Source organism: Sarcophilus harrisii, chromosome 6 (assembly GCF_902635505.1).
Source record: "Sarcophilus harrisii chromosome 6, mSarHar1.11, whole genome shotgun sequence".
In the NCBI taxonomy this organism is placed as follows: Eukaryota; Metazoa; Chordata; class Mammalia; order Dasyuromorphia; family Dasyuridae; genus Sarcophilus; species Sarcophilus harrisii.
In genome coordinates, this window is record NC_045431.1 from 65,490,847 (window position 1) to 65,503,726 (window position 12,880).

The window sequence follows — 12,880 nt, forward strand, 5'->3', positions numbered from 1 at the left end:
TCTCACATTCTAAATCAAAGCACACCAGGAATTTTCCCCATAAAATAATAAGAAGATGGAATAATTAATAAGAATAAAAATAGATAAGTAAAGAGTTTTACTCACATTCAATCAATTAAGAACCATTTATTAAGTGCCTGCTATGTGCCAAGTACTATGTTAGGTGTTAGGGATATAAATGCAAAAAAGAGAAAGTCTCTGTCCTCAAAGAGTTTACATTCTGTTGGGGAAATGCAACATAAGTAAATTCAGGAGATATATTTTGAATCTAAATCATCTATATCCACACACACACAATGTAACTTTTGGGATATTTGGGAATTGGACACTAATCTCTAGAGAAATCAAGAACAGTCTCTTGAAGGAGCAAGCATTTTTTGCTGAGTACTGAAGAGGCCTAAGGCTTCCAAGAAATGGCAGTGAGCAGATAGAGCATTGTAGACATGGAGGAAACTTGAGCAAAAATGTAGAATTGGAAGATTGAATGTAATATATGAACAACTGGAAAAAAACCCATTTAACTGCAATGCAGAGTGTGCAGAGAGTGGTAGACAATCAGCCTGGATCCAAATTTTGAAAGACTTAAGTGCCAGAGGAATTAAATTTGATCGGTTTTGTATGTGTGTATGTGGGTATAATAATATTTTTTACTGTATTTAATATTTTTATTTTCCCTCAATTATGTTTAAAACATTTTTTTTACATTTGTTTTTAAAACATTGAGTTCTAGATTCTTTTCCTTTTCTTCAGCCTCAGGCTCTATTAAGAAAGAACATGTGAAGTTATGCAAAATATTTCCATAAAAGTCATTAAATTTTATTGTTGAAGCAATGGGTATCCCATCATTAAAACTTCCTGAGTAGTAGGTTCCATGGTCAGAGCTATATTTTAAACATGATAATTTGGCAGTGATGTGAAAAATGAATTATAGGGACTAGAAAAGATGAGAAGAAAAAAAATTAGGAAGTTATTGCAGTAGTCCAGAGGGTTTAGAATAAGATAGTTTTTATAAATAAAGGGAAAAGATGGATCTAAGAGACCTTATGGAGATAGAACTGACTCATTCTGTCAGCCTAAAAAACATAATTATGCATAAAGGAGGATGTGGTTTGAATCAGATTCAGTCCTGGGGATAATGACTTCTAATGAGAGCAGGTGAGAGCCCCATTCTCATATTCTTCAGCTCATTAATCCAACCTCATTCCCCCATTTCTGGGAACATCCTGGAACATTTTTACTTATAGCTAATTTTATCCTTAAGGCTTTTTACTTATGGCTTTTGTGTAAAGCTTCCTTAAAAAGGAGAAATAAATAAGGTTTTTCATAGGAAGGATAATTTATTCTTCCAGAAAAAAGTAGCATTAAACAGAATACTCACAAGCTCACACATTGACAAAAATCAAACTTAAAGTAAGGTTCAGTAACTTAATCTACTGTCAGAATCTTCTGGGAGATTGATGCTTAAAGCTAATCAGAACATAAAGCAGTTTGCAGGATTGCATTCTAGACATTTTTAAAATTGTATTTTTACATTTTCATTTCGCCTCTGCACTATCCAAATAACTCCTGATACATGTCTGCTGCTGAAATAGCCAGAAATGGGCCAATTCTCTTTTCCTGGCCATGCTCTCCAAAAAGGCTGTAGTAGATGCCTCCTACTGAAACCTCCAGACTTCTTGAACTCCAGGCTTCCAGAAATCACAAGATTTCCTTCCAGCTTAGAAATGTACCTATCAGGATAGTTCTCCTAAGAAAAGATAATCACAAAAGATAGGAGTCCAAAGCCAAGACTGCCATGATGCTTGAGGAGAGAAAGGTCATTCTTTCAACCCACACAATCCTTATTAGAAGTCTCAGTATTTGATGATGGCACCTGGAGAATTTAAAGCAGAGAGACTGAGCTGGAAGAAAAAGTAAGGCTGTAGCACGTAGTTATTAAACATCTCTTATGTGTTAGAAAGTTGACTCTTCTCTTCACTGATAATGCATCCAGTTTCTCCTGCCCCTGGCACATTGTGGGACTACTTAATTCCATCATATCAAAATTCAAAGTGTTTTTAATTCTGGGGGGAGGATGTTATCAAATGGCTCGAAGCAGTAAATGCCAACTCTTGGGAATTCTCCAAGGCATGGTTCCTATAAGCCTATTTTTTATTTTGATTCCAATTTTGTTCCCTACTTCCACCTTTTTCTCTATTTGTTTGACCCTTTTAAGTACTAAAGCAGTCAGTGACCTTTGATAAGCTTTTCAAAAGGTCCTTTGTAGAATTTATTTAATTTTGTATGGGGGATGATTATGATATCTAAAAATCAGGTTTTTAGCTATGGAAGGCCTCTGCCCTCCCTAAAGACTTTTAATTTTGAAAGGGATATTTAAAAAGAGTGTCAGATGTGTTATTCAAAATTCTTTAGTGCAGGACAATAGAGAAGGCATTTGAAATGACAATGCTTGAGCCTTCCTGGTGTTCCAGGGTGTGTCAAATACACACTAGCCAATTTACTGGTGACAACAAATATTTTAGAAAATTTATTTATATTTAAAGATATTTATAGATAAATATAACTGCAAGCACCTGTTCTTATGAGGCAAATTTGAGATTTGGGAAGCCTCTTTTGGATTAATTCTTTCCTGGTACAGAGCAAATGAGTACTCATCTGGACATAGGTGTGTGCAGACTTGGAGGGAACCCTGTAGGTATGAGAATTCCAGTTGTCCCACTAAGTCAGACCTAAATGGTGTCAGAGGATGAGTCCCCAGCCACCACCCCTAGCTTTCTTGGAGAGGTTAGCTGCTTTCAGAGGATTAGCCCAAGCCTGGCTCCAGGCTGACAGAGGGTACAGAAGACAGTGTGATATCTGCAGTTGGGAAGACCAGAGTTCAAAATTGACCTCAGATAACTCATCAGCTGAGGAATTCTAGGCAAGTTACAATTCCATTTGCCTTTCAGTTCCTTCAAATAAAGAAAATAACTGCATCTACCTTTTAGCATTTCTGTGCCTCTCTCTGTCCTTCTCTCTTTCTCTCTCCTTCTCTCTTTCTCTCTCTCTCTCTCCTTCTGTCTGTCCTGTCTGTCTTTCTTGTCTCTGTCTCTGTATCTCTTTCTCTGTCTGACTGTCTCTCTTCTCTCTGTCTCTCTCTCTATTTGTCTCTTCTATCTTTTTCTCTGTCTCTCTCTTTTCTCTCTGTCTTTCTTTTCCTCTCTCTATTTCTCTCTTTCTTTCTCTGTCCCTCTATCTCCCTCTCTGTCTCTGTCTGTCTGTCTGTCTCTTCTCTCTGTTTCTATCTCTCTCTTTTCTTTTCTTCTGTCTCTCTCTTCTCTGTTTCTCTTTTCCTCTCTTTCTTTCTCTCTTTCTCTATCTCCATCTCTATCTCTGTTTCTCTCTTTCTCTCTCCTCTCTTTTCCTCTCTCTCTCTGTCTTTCTCTGTCTCTGTATCTTCTCTGTCTCTCTTTTCCTCTTTCTTTGTATTTCTCTGTCTCTGTCTTTCTCTGTCTCTCTCTTCTCTCTTCCTCTCTCTGTCTCTTTCTCTGTCTCTCCTCTGAATCTTTGTCTGTCTGTCTCTCTTTCTCTCTCTGTCTCTCCACACACACACACTCACATACTCACACACGTGTGTGAGTGTGTGTGTGTGTGTGTGTGTGTGTGCTTATTCCCCACTCTAGGACATTTCACCAGCAGACAAGTGCCAGAAGTTGTTTGGACAGTGTAGAGCTGAGATGATAATGTAAAATTCCCAATTAATAACCACACAGATAATAAATAGATGACTGAGCTAGGATTTGAATCCAGATCCTTTATCTCCAAATCTAATTTTTGTTCAACTGGACCAAAGTACAATTAAAATGAATGTGAACTCCTGAATCTTTTCCCAAGAATTATAAAATTATCTGAAGTATATCACAAAGAAATCACTTCTAAAATGTTTAGAACCAAAGATCATCTAGTCAGCAGGAAGGATCACCTTTTTATTTTTTTCTTTAAACAGTGCTAATGTATCATATATTACTTCATTGCACTTTTGGATAAAAATATCCCCAATTATTCCTGCAATCATGCACTTTCATCCCCATATGAAACAAAGTGTAATAAAAAGAATACAGGATGTGGAGTCCAAAGATGTGTTTGAGGTTACACCTTTTAATAGCTGCATGACCTTTAGACAAATTAGTCTCTAAATATCTGATTACTAATATAAAGAAGTTCTACCTAAAATAAGAAGGTTCAGCTGGGCAAACTCTTCCAAAGTTTTTTCCAGTGAACAAAACAGCTTGTGTTTCTGTGCATTGTACTTTTAAATGTAGTACTGGAGGGTAATTTTATTTTTTATTTTTGTCTTTTTTTTTATTGAAGTTTTTTATTTTCAAAAGATATGCAAGGATGATTTTCAATACTGACCCTTGAAAAACTTTGTGATCTAATTTTCCCCTCCTTCCCCCATTCTCTTCCCTAGATAGCAAGTAATCCAATATATGTTAAACATGATAAAAATATATGTTAAATCTAATATAGGCATATATATTCATATAATTATCTTGCTGCACAAGATAAAATCAGATCAAAGGGGAAAAAATGAAAAAGAAAATAAAATTCAAGCAAATCACAACAAAAAGAGTGAAAATGCTATGTGGTGAACCCACACTCAGTTCCCACAGTCCTCTCTCTGGGCATAGATAGTTCTCCTCATCACAAGATCATTGGAACTGGTCTGAATCATCTTACTATTGAAAAGAGCCACATCCACCAGAATTGATCATCATATAATATTGATGTTGCCATGTACAATGATCTCATGGTTCTGCTCAATTCACTTAGCATTAGTTCAGGGAAGTCTCTCTAGGTCTCTCTGAAATCCTCCTGCTGATTGTTTCTTATAGAATAATAATATTCCATAGCATTCATATACCATAACTTATTCAGCCATTCTCCAATAGGCATCCATTCAGTTTCCAGTTTCTTGCTACTACAAAAAAGGCTGCCACAAATATTTTGGCACATGTAGGTCCCTTTCTGGAGGGTAATTTTAAATGAATTAATTCTAGAATCATAGATTAACAGCTGGAATCACCCTTGGATTTCATCTACTCTAAACTTTAGTTTTATCAATAAGTTTGTTATATCCCTGATCCAGATATATTAAAAAAAACAACAACTCTATTTTCTCATCATACACACACATCCATACACCCACAGTCAATGGGAAGATTAGTAAAAATTCAAGATAGTATCATTTACTATCCTCTGTATATTTGTACTATTGTTTCTTGATTCAATTCATATCATAAGTATTTATAAAATGTGTACAATGTAACAGCCACTGTGCTAAATACAGGAGAATATAAAGAAAAGCAAAAAAAAAAAAAATTGTCCTTGTCCTTGAGGAACTTCCAATTGAATGGGAAGTCAGAGAAGCCCTTATATAGGAAATGGCACAAAGGTGCTCAGACCTGATTAAGACTTGGGATTCTAAGTGATGAAGGAGACCTTTTCAGACATAGGTGAAATTTTTTAAAGAGGCAATCAGAGTTAATTGACTTGCCCAGGATCACATAGCTAGTAATTGTCTGATGATGGATTTGAACTCAGGAAAATTAATCTTCCTGATTCCAAGTCCAATGCTCTATCCACAGCACCACCTACTTGCTCTTGTATGTGATACTTGAAGGCATATAGGTGGGAAATATAATTCTCTATATATGGAACATCAAATAGAACAATTGTGTGTGTGGGTACAGCTAGAACACACATAGGACTGAAAGTAGGAGGATCTGAGTTCAAATGCAGCCTCAGATGCTTGATGCACTGGTTGTGTGACCCTGAAAAGTCACTTAACCCTGACTGCCTTGCAAAAAAGCAAAAAACAAAACAAAACAAAACAAAAAACTACTCATGCCCTTGATCCCATCCCTTCCTCTCTCAACCAGAAGCTTGTCCCATGATCATCTACTCTTCCTCTCTCTACTTCCACCTCTCCTTATTTATCAGCTCCTTCCTTACTGACTTCCAGATGTCTATCTTCCTTAAAAGGGAATCTTTATTTATCTGCATTCTCCCTTCTTCCTAAATCAGTACCCATGCCATGTAAAAAGACCTAAGGAAGATCATCACATTGTATAGACCCTCCATAGAGGATGTATGGAAGAATATGGACAAGAACTGTGAAGGATGAGAAAACATGGATAAAATTGTTGGTATCAGAACAAATCAATACTAGAATTGGAAAATTTTAGAACCAAAAATGACTTATTGTTGTGGTCTCTCTAAAGGAACAAAGAGACAAAGCTTATATAGCTCTCAGTTAGGCAGAAGGTAGATTGGGGACTGGACACCTCTTGACTGGATAAGACTTATTGCTTGGAATTTGAGGATGAAATTGAAGCTGTGTAAGGTTTTTCTTTGGGCTGACTATTTCTTATAATCCTGCCCCAATAGATGGCACTATTCTATTTTACTTGTTATTTCATCAGAAAGAGAGATGAAAGTTATAAATAGGGCAAGGGGTACAATGAACACAGAGGTAGAAATACACAAAATAAATTCAGCAAGGATGACTTGCAATGAAGGAAATACACACAGTGATTAGATCATAGATTCTTTAAAGTACTGAATCATAATTAGAATCATAATCCATGAACAATAAGGTTTAAGCACTTGAAATTTCTGATAACATAGTCAGACTCTGGAAATATTTTGGACTATCCAGCTCTTTAAGAGTACAATTTCTTTCATAGAACTGCTGAATCCCAAATTGAGAGCCACCAATTATAGTGTCAACCTGGAATTGGAATAGAGATACACTCTGACTAAAAATGCCTCAAGAATACTTCTTGAAAATAGTTCTGTTAAAAACTAGAAGTCTTCTTGACTTAATAAAAAAAAAAATTGATCAATGGCTAACACTAAGACTCTGTGCACTTTTGTACAAGTAAGGTTGATTAAATTATTTGGGGTCTGGTTTTGTATTTGAAAATCCATATTTTCAATAGCTAGCAGGGCACACTTCACCATTGTTATCACTTTAAAAAAAATCTATGCAGCCTAAACAAGTATGGATTTTGATCATGTGTTGAAAAACCTTGGATGCTCCAGAGAGATGAATGTGAATGTATCATAGGGCATTTGTCCAAACGTTCTTTAGAGGCTATACTTTTGATGGACAAAGATGTTTGCTATCCACTTACAATTTTCACAGCAGTGTCTACAGGGAAGAATGGGTAAAATATTCACCTTGAAGTTAGAAAAACTCTTTGATTTTTCCTCACAGCCTCCCTTATCTGTGTGAACCTGGAAAGTCATATTCAAGTCAAGACTTCTTCATTTAACTTGTTCATGTATAGAACGTAATGCTAAATAATAGCATCTGCTACATAGGATTATTATGAAGATCCAATGAGATGATATTTATAAAGCTCTTTGCATATCCAGAGGCACATTAGCAATGTGAACTGTTACTATTATCGCTTGACAGACAAGGTTGTTATTGTTGTTTGTCCTTTATTCTTGAAGAAGATTATGATATCAGGAAGGTGATGTCTTAACTTTAAGTGAGAGAGGGCTGTGCAAAGTCACTTTCTTTTCTTGGACCCATCTGGGTCCAATAGTAAGATGTAGATCAAGGGGCAGCTAGGTGATGCAATGGATAGAATCAAGAGATCCTAAGGTCAAATCCAGCCTTAGACACATCATACTTAGTTTATACTTAGTCATACATAGCTGTATGACTCTGGCCAAGTCACTGAACCCTGATTGGTAAGAAGAAGAAGAAGAAGAAGAAAGAAGAAGAAGAAGAAGAAGAAGAAAAAGAAGAAGAAGAAGAAGAAGAAGAAGAAGAAGAAGAAGAAGAAGAAGAAGAAGAAGAAGAAGAAGAAGAAGAAGAAGAAGAAAAATATAAATCAAGATTACTAGAGATGACTCCAATTGCAGTGGGAGATCTGGGTCTTTTTAAGCTAAGGTCTTTTCTTGGGTCTCAGTTTTTCTGAGACAATATCCATTCAGTGAATAAAGTGAGCCCCCTCAAAATAGCCACTTTTAACCTACTCAAAAAAAAAAAAAAGTCGATGAGGGAAGACTCTCAGAGTTTCTGACACCTAAGGTTCCAGGTTTTGTAGAGAGTTTGGGAAAAAAAAAACCTTCATTTATCAAGCCTGTATATTTTCTTTAACTAGAGAAAAAAAAATGAAAATACTAGTCATGTCCAAGGTCCCTCTGAGCTAAAAGATAATAGAATTAAGATAGTTAAATTATAAACCTGGTGCAAATACAAACAATAAGGCTTTTATTCCACTTAATTATTTATACCAATTATTAAAATGTACGATCTTGGAGACCAAGACTGTTAATTTTTTGTCTCTGCATTACCAGCATATTGTATATTTCATTTTGGGGGGTGAAGGAAGGGTTTGGGGCAGGAAAGAAGGGGAAAGTTGATCCAGTGTCATGATTTCTTTGGTGCAGAGAATTCTTGTTGTAGAAATTTTAACCACCAATGAAGATTATCAACTCAATTATACCTTACAGTCTTTTTAAAAATAGTATTTTATGGCAAGGAACCGAAAACTGAGTGGATGCCTATCAGTTGAAGAATGGCTGAATAAGTTATGGTATATGAATGTTATGGAGTTTTTGTTCTATAAGAAACAATCAGCAGAATGATTTTAGAAATCATGTAGGAGAGACCTACATGAACTGATGCTAAGTGAAATGAGTAGAACCAGGAGCTCATTTTAATGGCAACAGCAAGATTATAGATGACCAATTCTGATGGACTCGGCTCTTTTCAACAATGAGATGTTTCAGGCCAGTTTTAATGGTCTTGTAATGGAGAGAGCCATCTGCACCCAGAAAAAACCTGTGGGGATTGAATGAAGATGTTTTGAAAATAAAAAGCTTTAATAACAGGATTACTTAGAGTACTTACTGAGAGGTAAACTTAACTTGCCCAGGACCACATGACTAGTATGTTTCAGAGGCAGGATTTGAACCCAGGATTTCCTGACTCAAAGGCATTTTTTAAATGTTTACTGAATTGAATAACCATATATTATGTCTTTCTCTCTATCTAGTAGGTGCTTAATAACTCAGTTTTTTAAACTGTGGATTATATGGGATCACATAACTGAATGTGGAGAGGGGTCACAAAATTATGATATATTATCAGTAAATGTTTTATTTGTATGCTTATTTTATATCCCCATATGCCCAGGTCATTAAAAAAAAATGAATGGAAAAAATTTAAGAAGCTCTGTGTTGAATGAATGCCTTGGAGAACAAAATCTGACCTCTTAGTAGTTAGAATGAGAGATGTAATCATGGTATAATGGAGAGAAGGCTGAAGTTGGAGTTAGGATGCCTGGCATCCTATGATTATTGCTGACAATTATTCCTGTAGGGTGCTGGATAAGCCATTTAATCTCTGTTACTCTCAGTTTCCCCACTTGTAAAATAGGGATATTGATTTGTGCACTCTCTATCCTATGAGAATGTTTTGACAAAAGTACTTTATAAATATTAAAGTACTATATGCTAAATATGAGTTATTATGTCTAATTGCTAAATGTGAGTTATTACTCAAATGCTCAAATAGACCTGCATTCACCTAGGATCAGGAGTTCCCTCCAGTAATGTGGCTTGCAGTTCATCCTTCATGACTTGTCCATGTTCCCCAAGAAGTTCACAGTAGAGAATCTCCCAATTGACTGGAGATCTTCCTTGCTATTTCCCAACTTCATAGGGACACCACAGGAGTACTCTGGCTATTCACCTGTCATCCCTTCATATTTTATTCTTGTGATATTGTTAGAATGGAAAATCACATTTTAGATATAAATGCCTATATTGCCATTGCTCTAAAGGCCGGAGTCCGTCCCTTGGAATCTACCAGTCGTGACATTCTGAGACTATTTCATAGGAATAGTCTGGAAGAAGAGCAAGCTAGACTGATAATTTGGAATTCATTTGCCATCTTGCCATCATGTGCATTTTTTTCAAAGGTGAGCACTTAGCCAGTCTTTAGTTTTTTTTGCTTTTACTATCAAAGACTAGGTGACAGCAGCTACTGCTTCCTTTAATTGATCTGGAGATAAGAAAGACTGGAGGAGTGGGTTTTATGATGATTATAACAGGTTTGTAAGATGACTCCAATTGCCTCTTAGAAATATTATCTCTCTCCTGAGACTCCAAATCAGAGAAGGAAGCAACTGCTCTGAATTCTCTCCAGGAGAAGAAGTTTAGAATTTAATTCTCTGCTGCACAGGCAATGTCCAGTTTTAAATACATACATTTATGAACTGTTGTCTTCCTCCTTTCCCTTGTTTTTTCCTTCTTGATATCATTTAAGTTTATTATTATTCTAGATATATAAGCTTTTGGGGTCCTTATTTCAACTCTAGAGTTGGGTCCTCCAAAAGATTGGCTAGCTACACATCCAGTCTTTATCACCTGCCAGCCTCCAAGTGGGAGTGTGTTCTCTTGAATAAAACAGCCTATAGAATAATCGTTTTTGCCTCATTTAAATCCTTACACAGAAGTCAAAACAACATCCTTAGCCACCATTAGTCCTCTCTGAGAAAGAAAGACTAACAATAACAACAAAGCTTTTCAGGATCTTCTAGACATAAAATACTCAAGAAATATTTGCTGAATTCAATTGAATGATAAATCCACATATGATTCTGAAATACAAGTATATAAAAGTAAAAAAAAAAAATACTTTTTCCCTTTAAAATATGCAGCTAAGGAAAAAAATATGCCAAAGAAGCCAATATGCCTACATGATCAAAGTAGATGAATTCTGAGCAGGGATTTTAAAGAAGGAAAAGGCATAATGGAATCAAGAGAATGTGGGAAAAACAGCCCAATAGAGCCATGATTAGAATTTTTCCTTGACTGCTGGGATTTTTTTTTTTTTTGGGGGGGGAAGGAGGCAAGTCCCAGAGAACCGTGCCACAACATCAAACACCTAGAAGTGGTGGTTATATATCCACCAAATGTTGCCGTGATGCCATTTCAATCCATTCTAGTTATGGATTTAATCCAAAACTGGAGGAAATAGTCTTGGAGGTGAGTTATTAAGCTTTATTGAATATTTGTATGTATAATGTTAATATTTTAAAGTCATGTTGTGAAAAAACATAATCTCCTACCCTAACAATAAACAACAAAAATCTCAACAACAACAACAAAAAGACAGAAAGAAAATGCTTCTATTTGTATTCAGACACAATCAGTTCCTTCTCTGGGTATGGATAGGATTTTTCATCAAAAGTCCTTCAGAGTAGTTGTGGATTGTTGTACTGCTGGGAATAACAAAGTCATTTACAGCTCATCATCTCAGAACATTGCTATTACTTTGTATATGATACATTTCACTTTGCTTGAGTTCATGGAGGACTTACCAAGTTTTTTCTGAGAATATCTTGCTCATCATTTCCCATAGAACAATAATATCCCATCACAATCATAATGTTGATATTTTATAAAATGTTTTACTTATATTATCTCATTGGATTAATAACAGTCCCAACAACCCTGGAAAGTGAATTTTTTTTAAGTGAAATTCTTGAAAAAGACTAATGATATTAGGAAGAAATGGTATTGATTTGCAAGTGAATTGGATTTAAATGAGGCTGAGTTGTACAAAGTCACCAGTCTTACTCTCTTCTTGGGTTTTTTTCAGAGTTCAATAAAAAGATCAGAATACCTGATGATGATGTGAGAAGCAGTGGGAAACTTAAGATCTTTCCCAGGTCTCGTTTTGAGGCACCCTTGACACAACTGCAGTGTAGAGAGAGAAGGGGAGGAGAGAGAAAAATGGATTTCCAGAGAAGCCAAGTGAGAAAAGACCTGCATATTTAAATGGAAAATGGAAATTTTTTTTTTATTAAAGCTTTTTTATTTTCAAAGCATATGCATAATTTCTAACATTCATCCTTACAAAACCTTGTGTTCCAAATTTCTCCTCCTTTCCCATCAACCCCCTCCCCTAGATGGCACGTAATCCAATATATGTTAAATGTGTATAATTCTTTTTTTTTTATTTTTTTTTTATTTAATAGCCTTTTATTTACAGGATATATGCATGGGTAACTTTACAGCATTAATAATTGCCAAACCTCTTGTTCCAATTTTTCACCTCTTACCCCCCCACCCCCTCCCCTAGATGGCAGGATGACCAGTAGATGTTAAATATATTAAAATATAAATTAGATACACAATAAGTGTGTATAATTCTATAAATATTTCCACAATTATCATGCTGCACAAGAAAAATCAGATCAAAAAGGGGAAAAATGACTAAAAAAACAAAATGCATGCAAACAACAATAAAAAACTAAAAATACTATGTTGTGATCCACACTCAGTTCCCACAGTCCTCTCTCTGGGTATAGATGGCTCTCATCATTACAAGACCTTTAGAACTGGCTTCAATCATCTCATTGTTGAAAAGAGCACGTCCATCAGAACTGACCATCATATAATCTTGCTGTGGCCATGTACAATGATCTCCTGGTTCTGCTCATTTTACTCAGCATCAGTTCATGCTCTCTCCCGGCCTCTTTGAAATAATCCTGCTGATCATTTCTTACAGAACAATAATATTCTATAACATTCATCTAGAAAATGGAAACTTCTTGTGTAGCATCATAAATGTGGAAATATGTTTAGAAGAATTGCTCATGTTTAAGCTATATTGGATTACTTGCTGACTAGAACAGGGGGGATCGTGAGGGAGGAAGAAAAATTTGAAACACAAGATTTGCAAGGATGAATGTTAAAACTGTTTTTGTATGCATTTTGAAAAATAAAAAGCCATTATTAAAGATTGGGAAATTTTTTCTTTTAAAGTTAAAAAAATGAAAATGGAAACCTTTGGAGCCACTTCTGG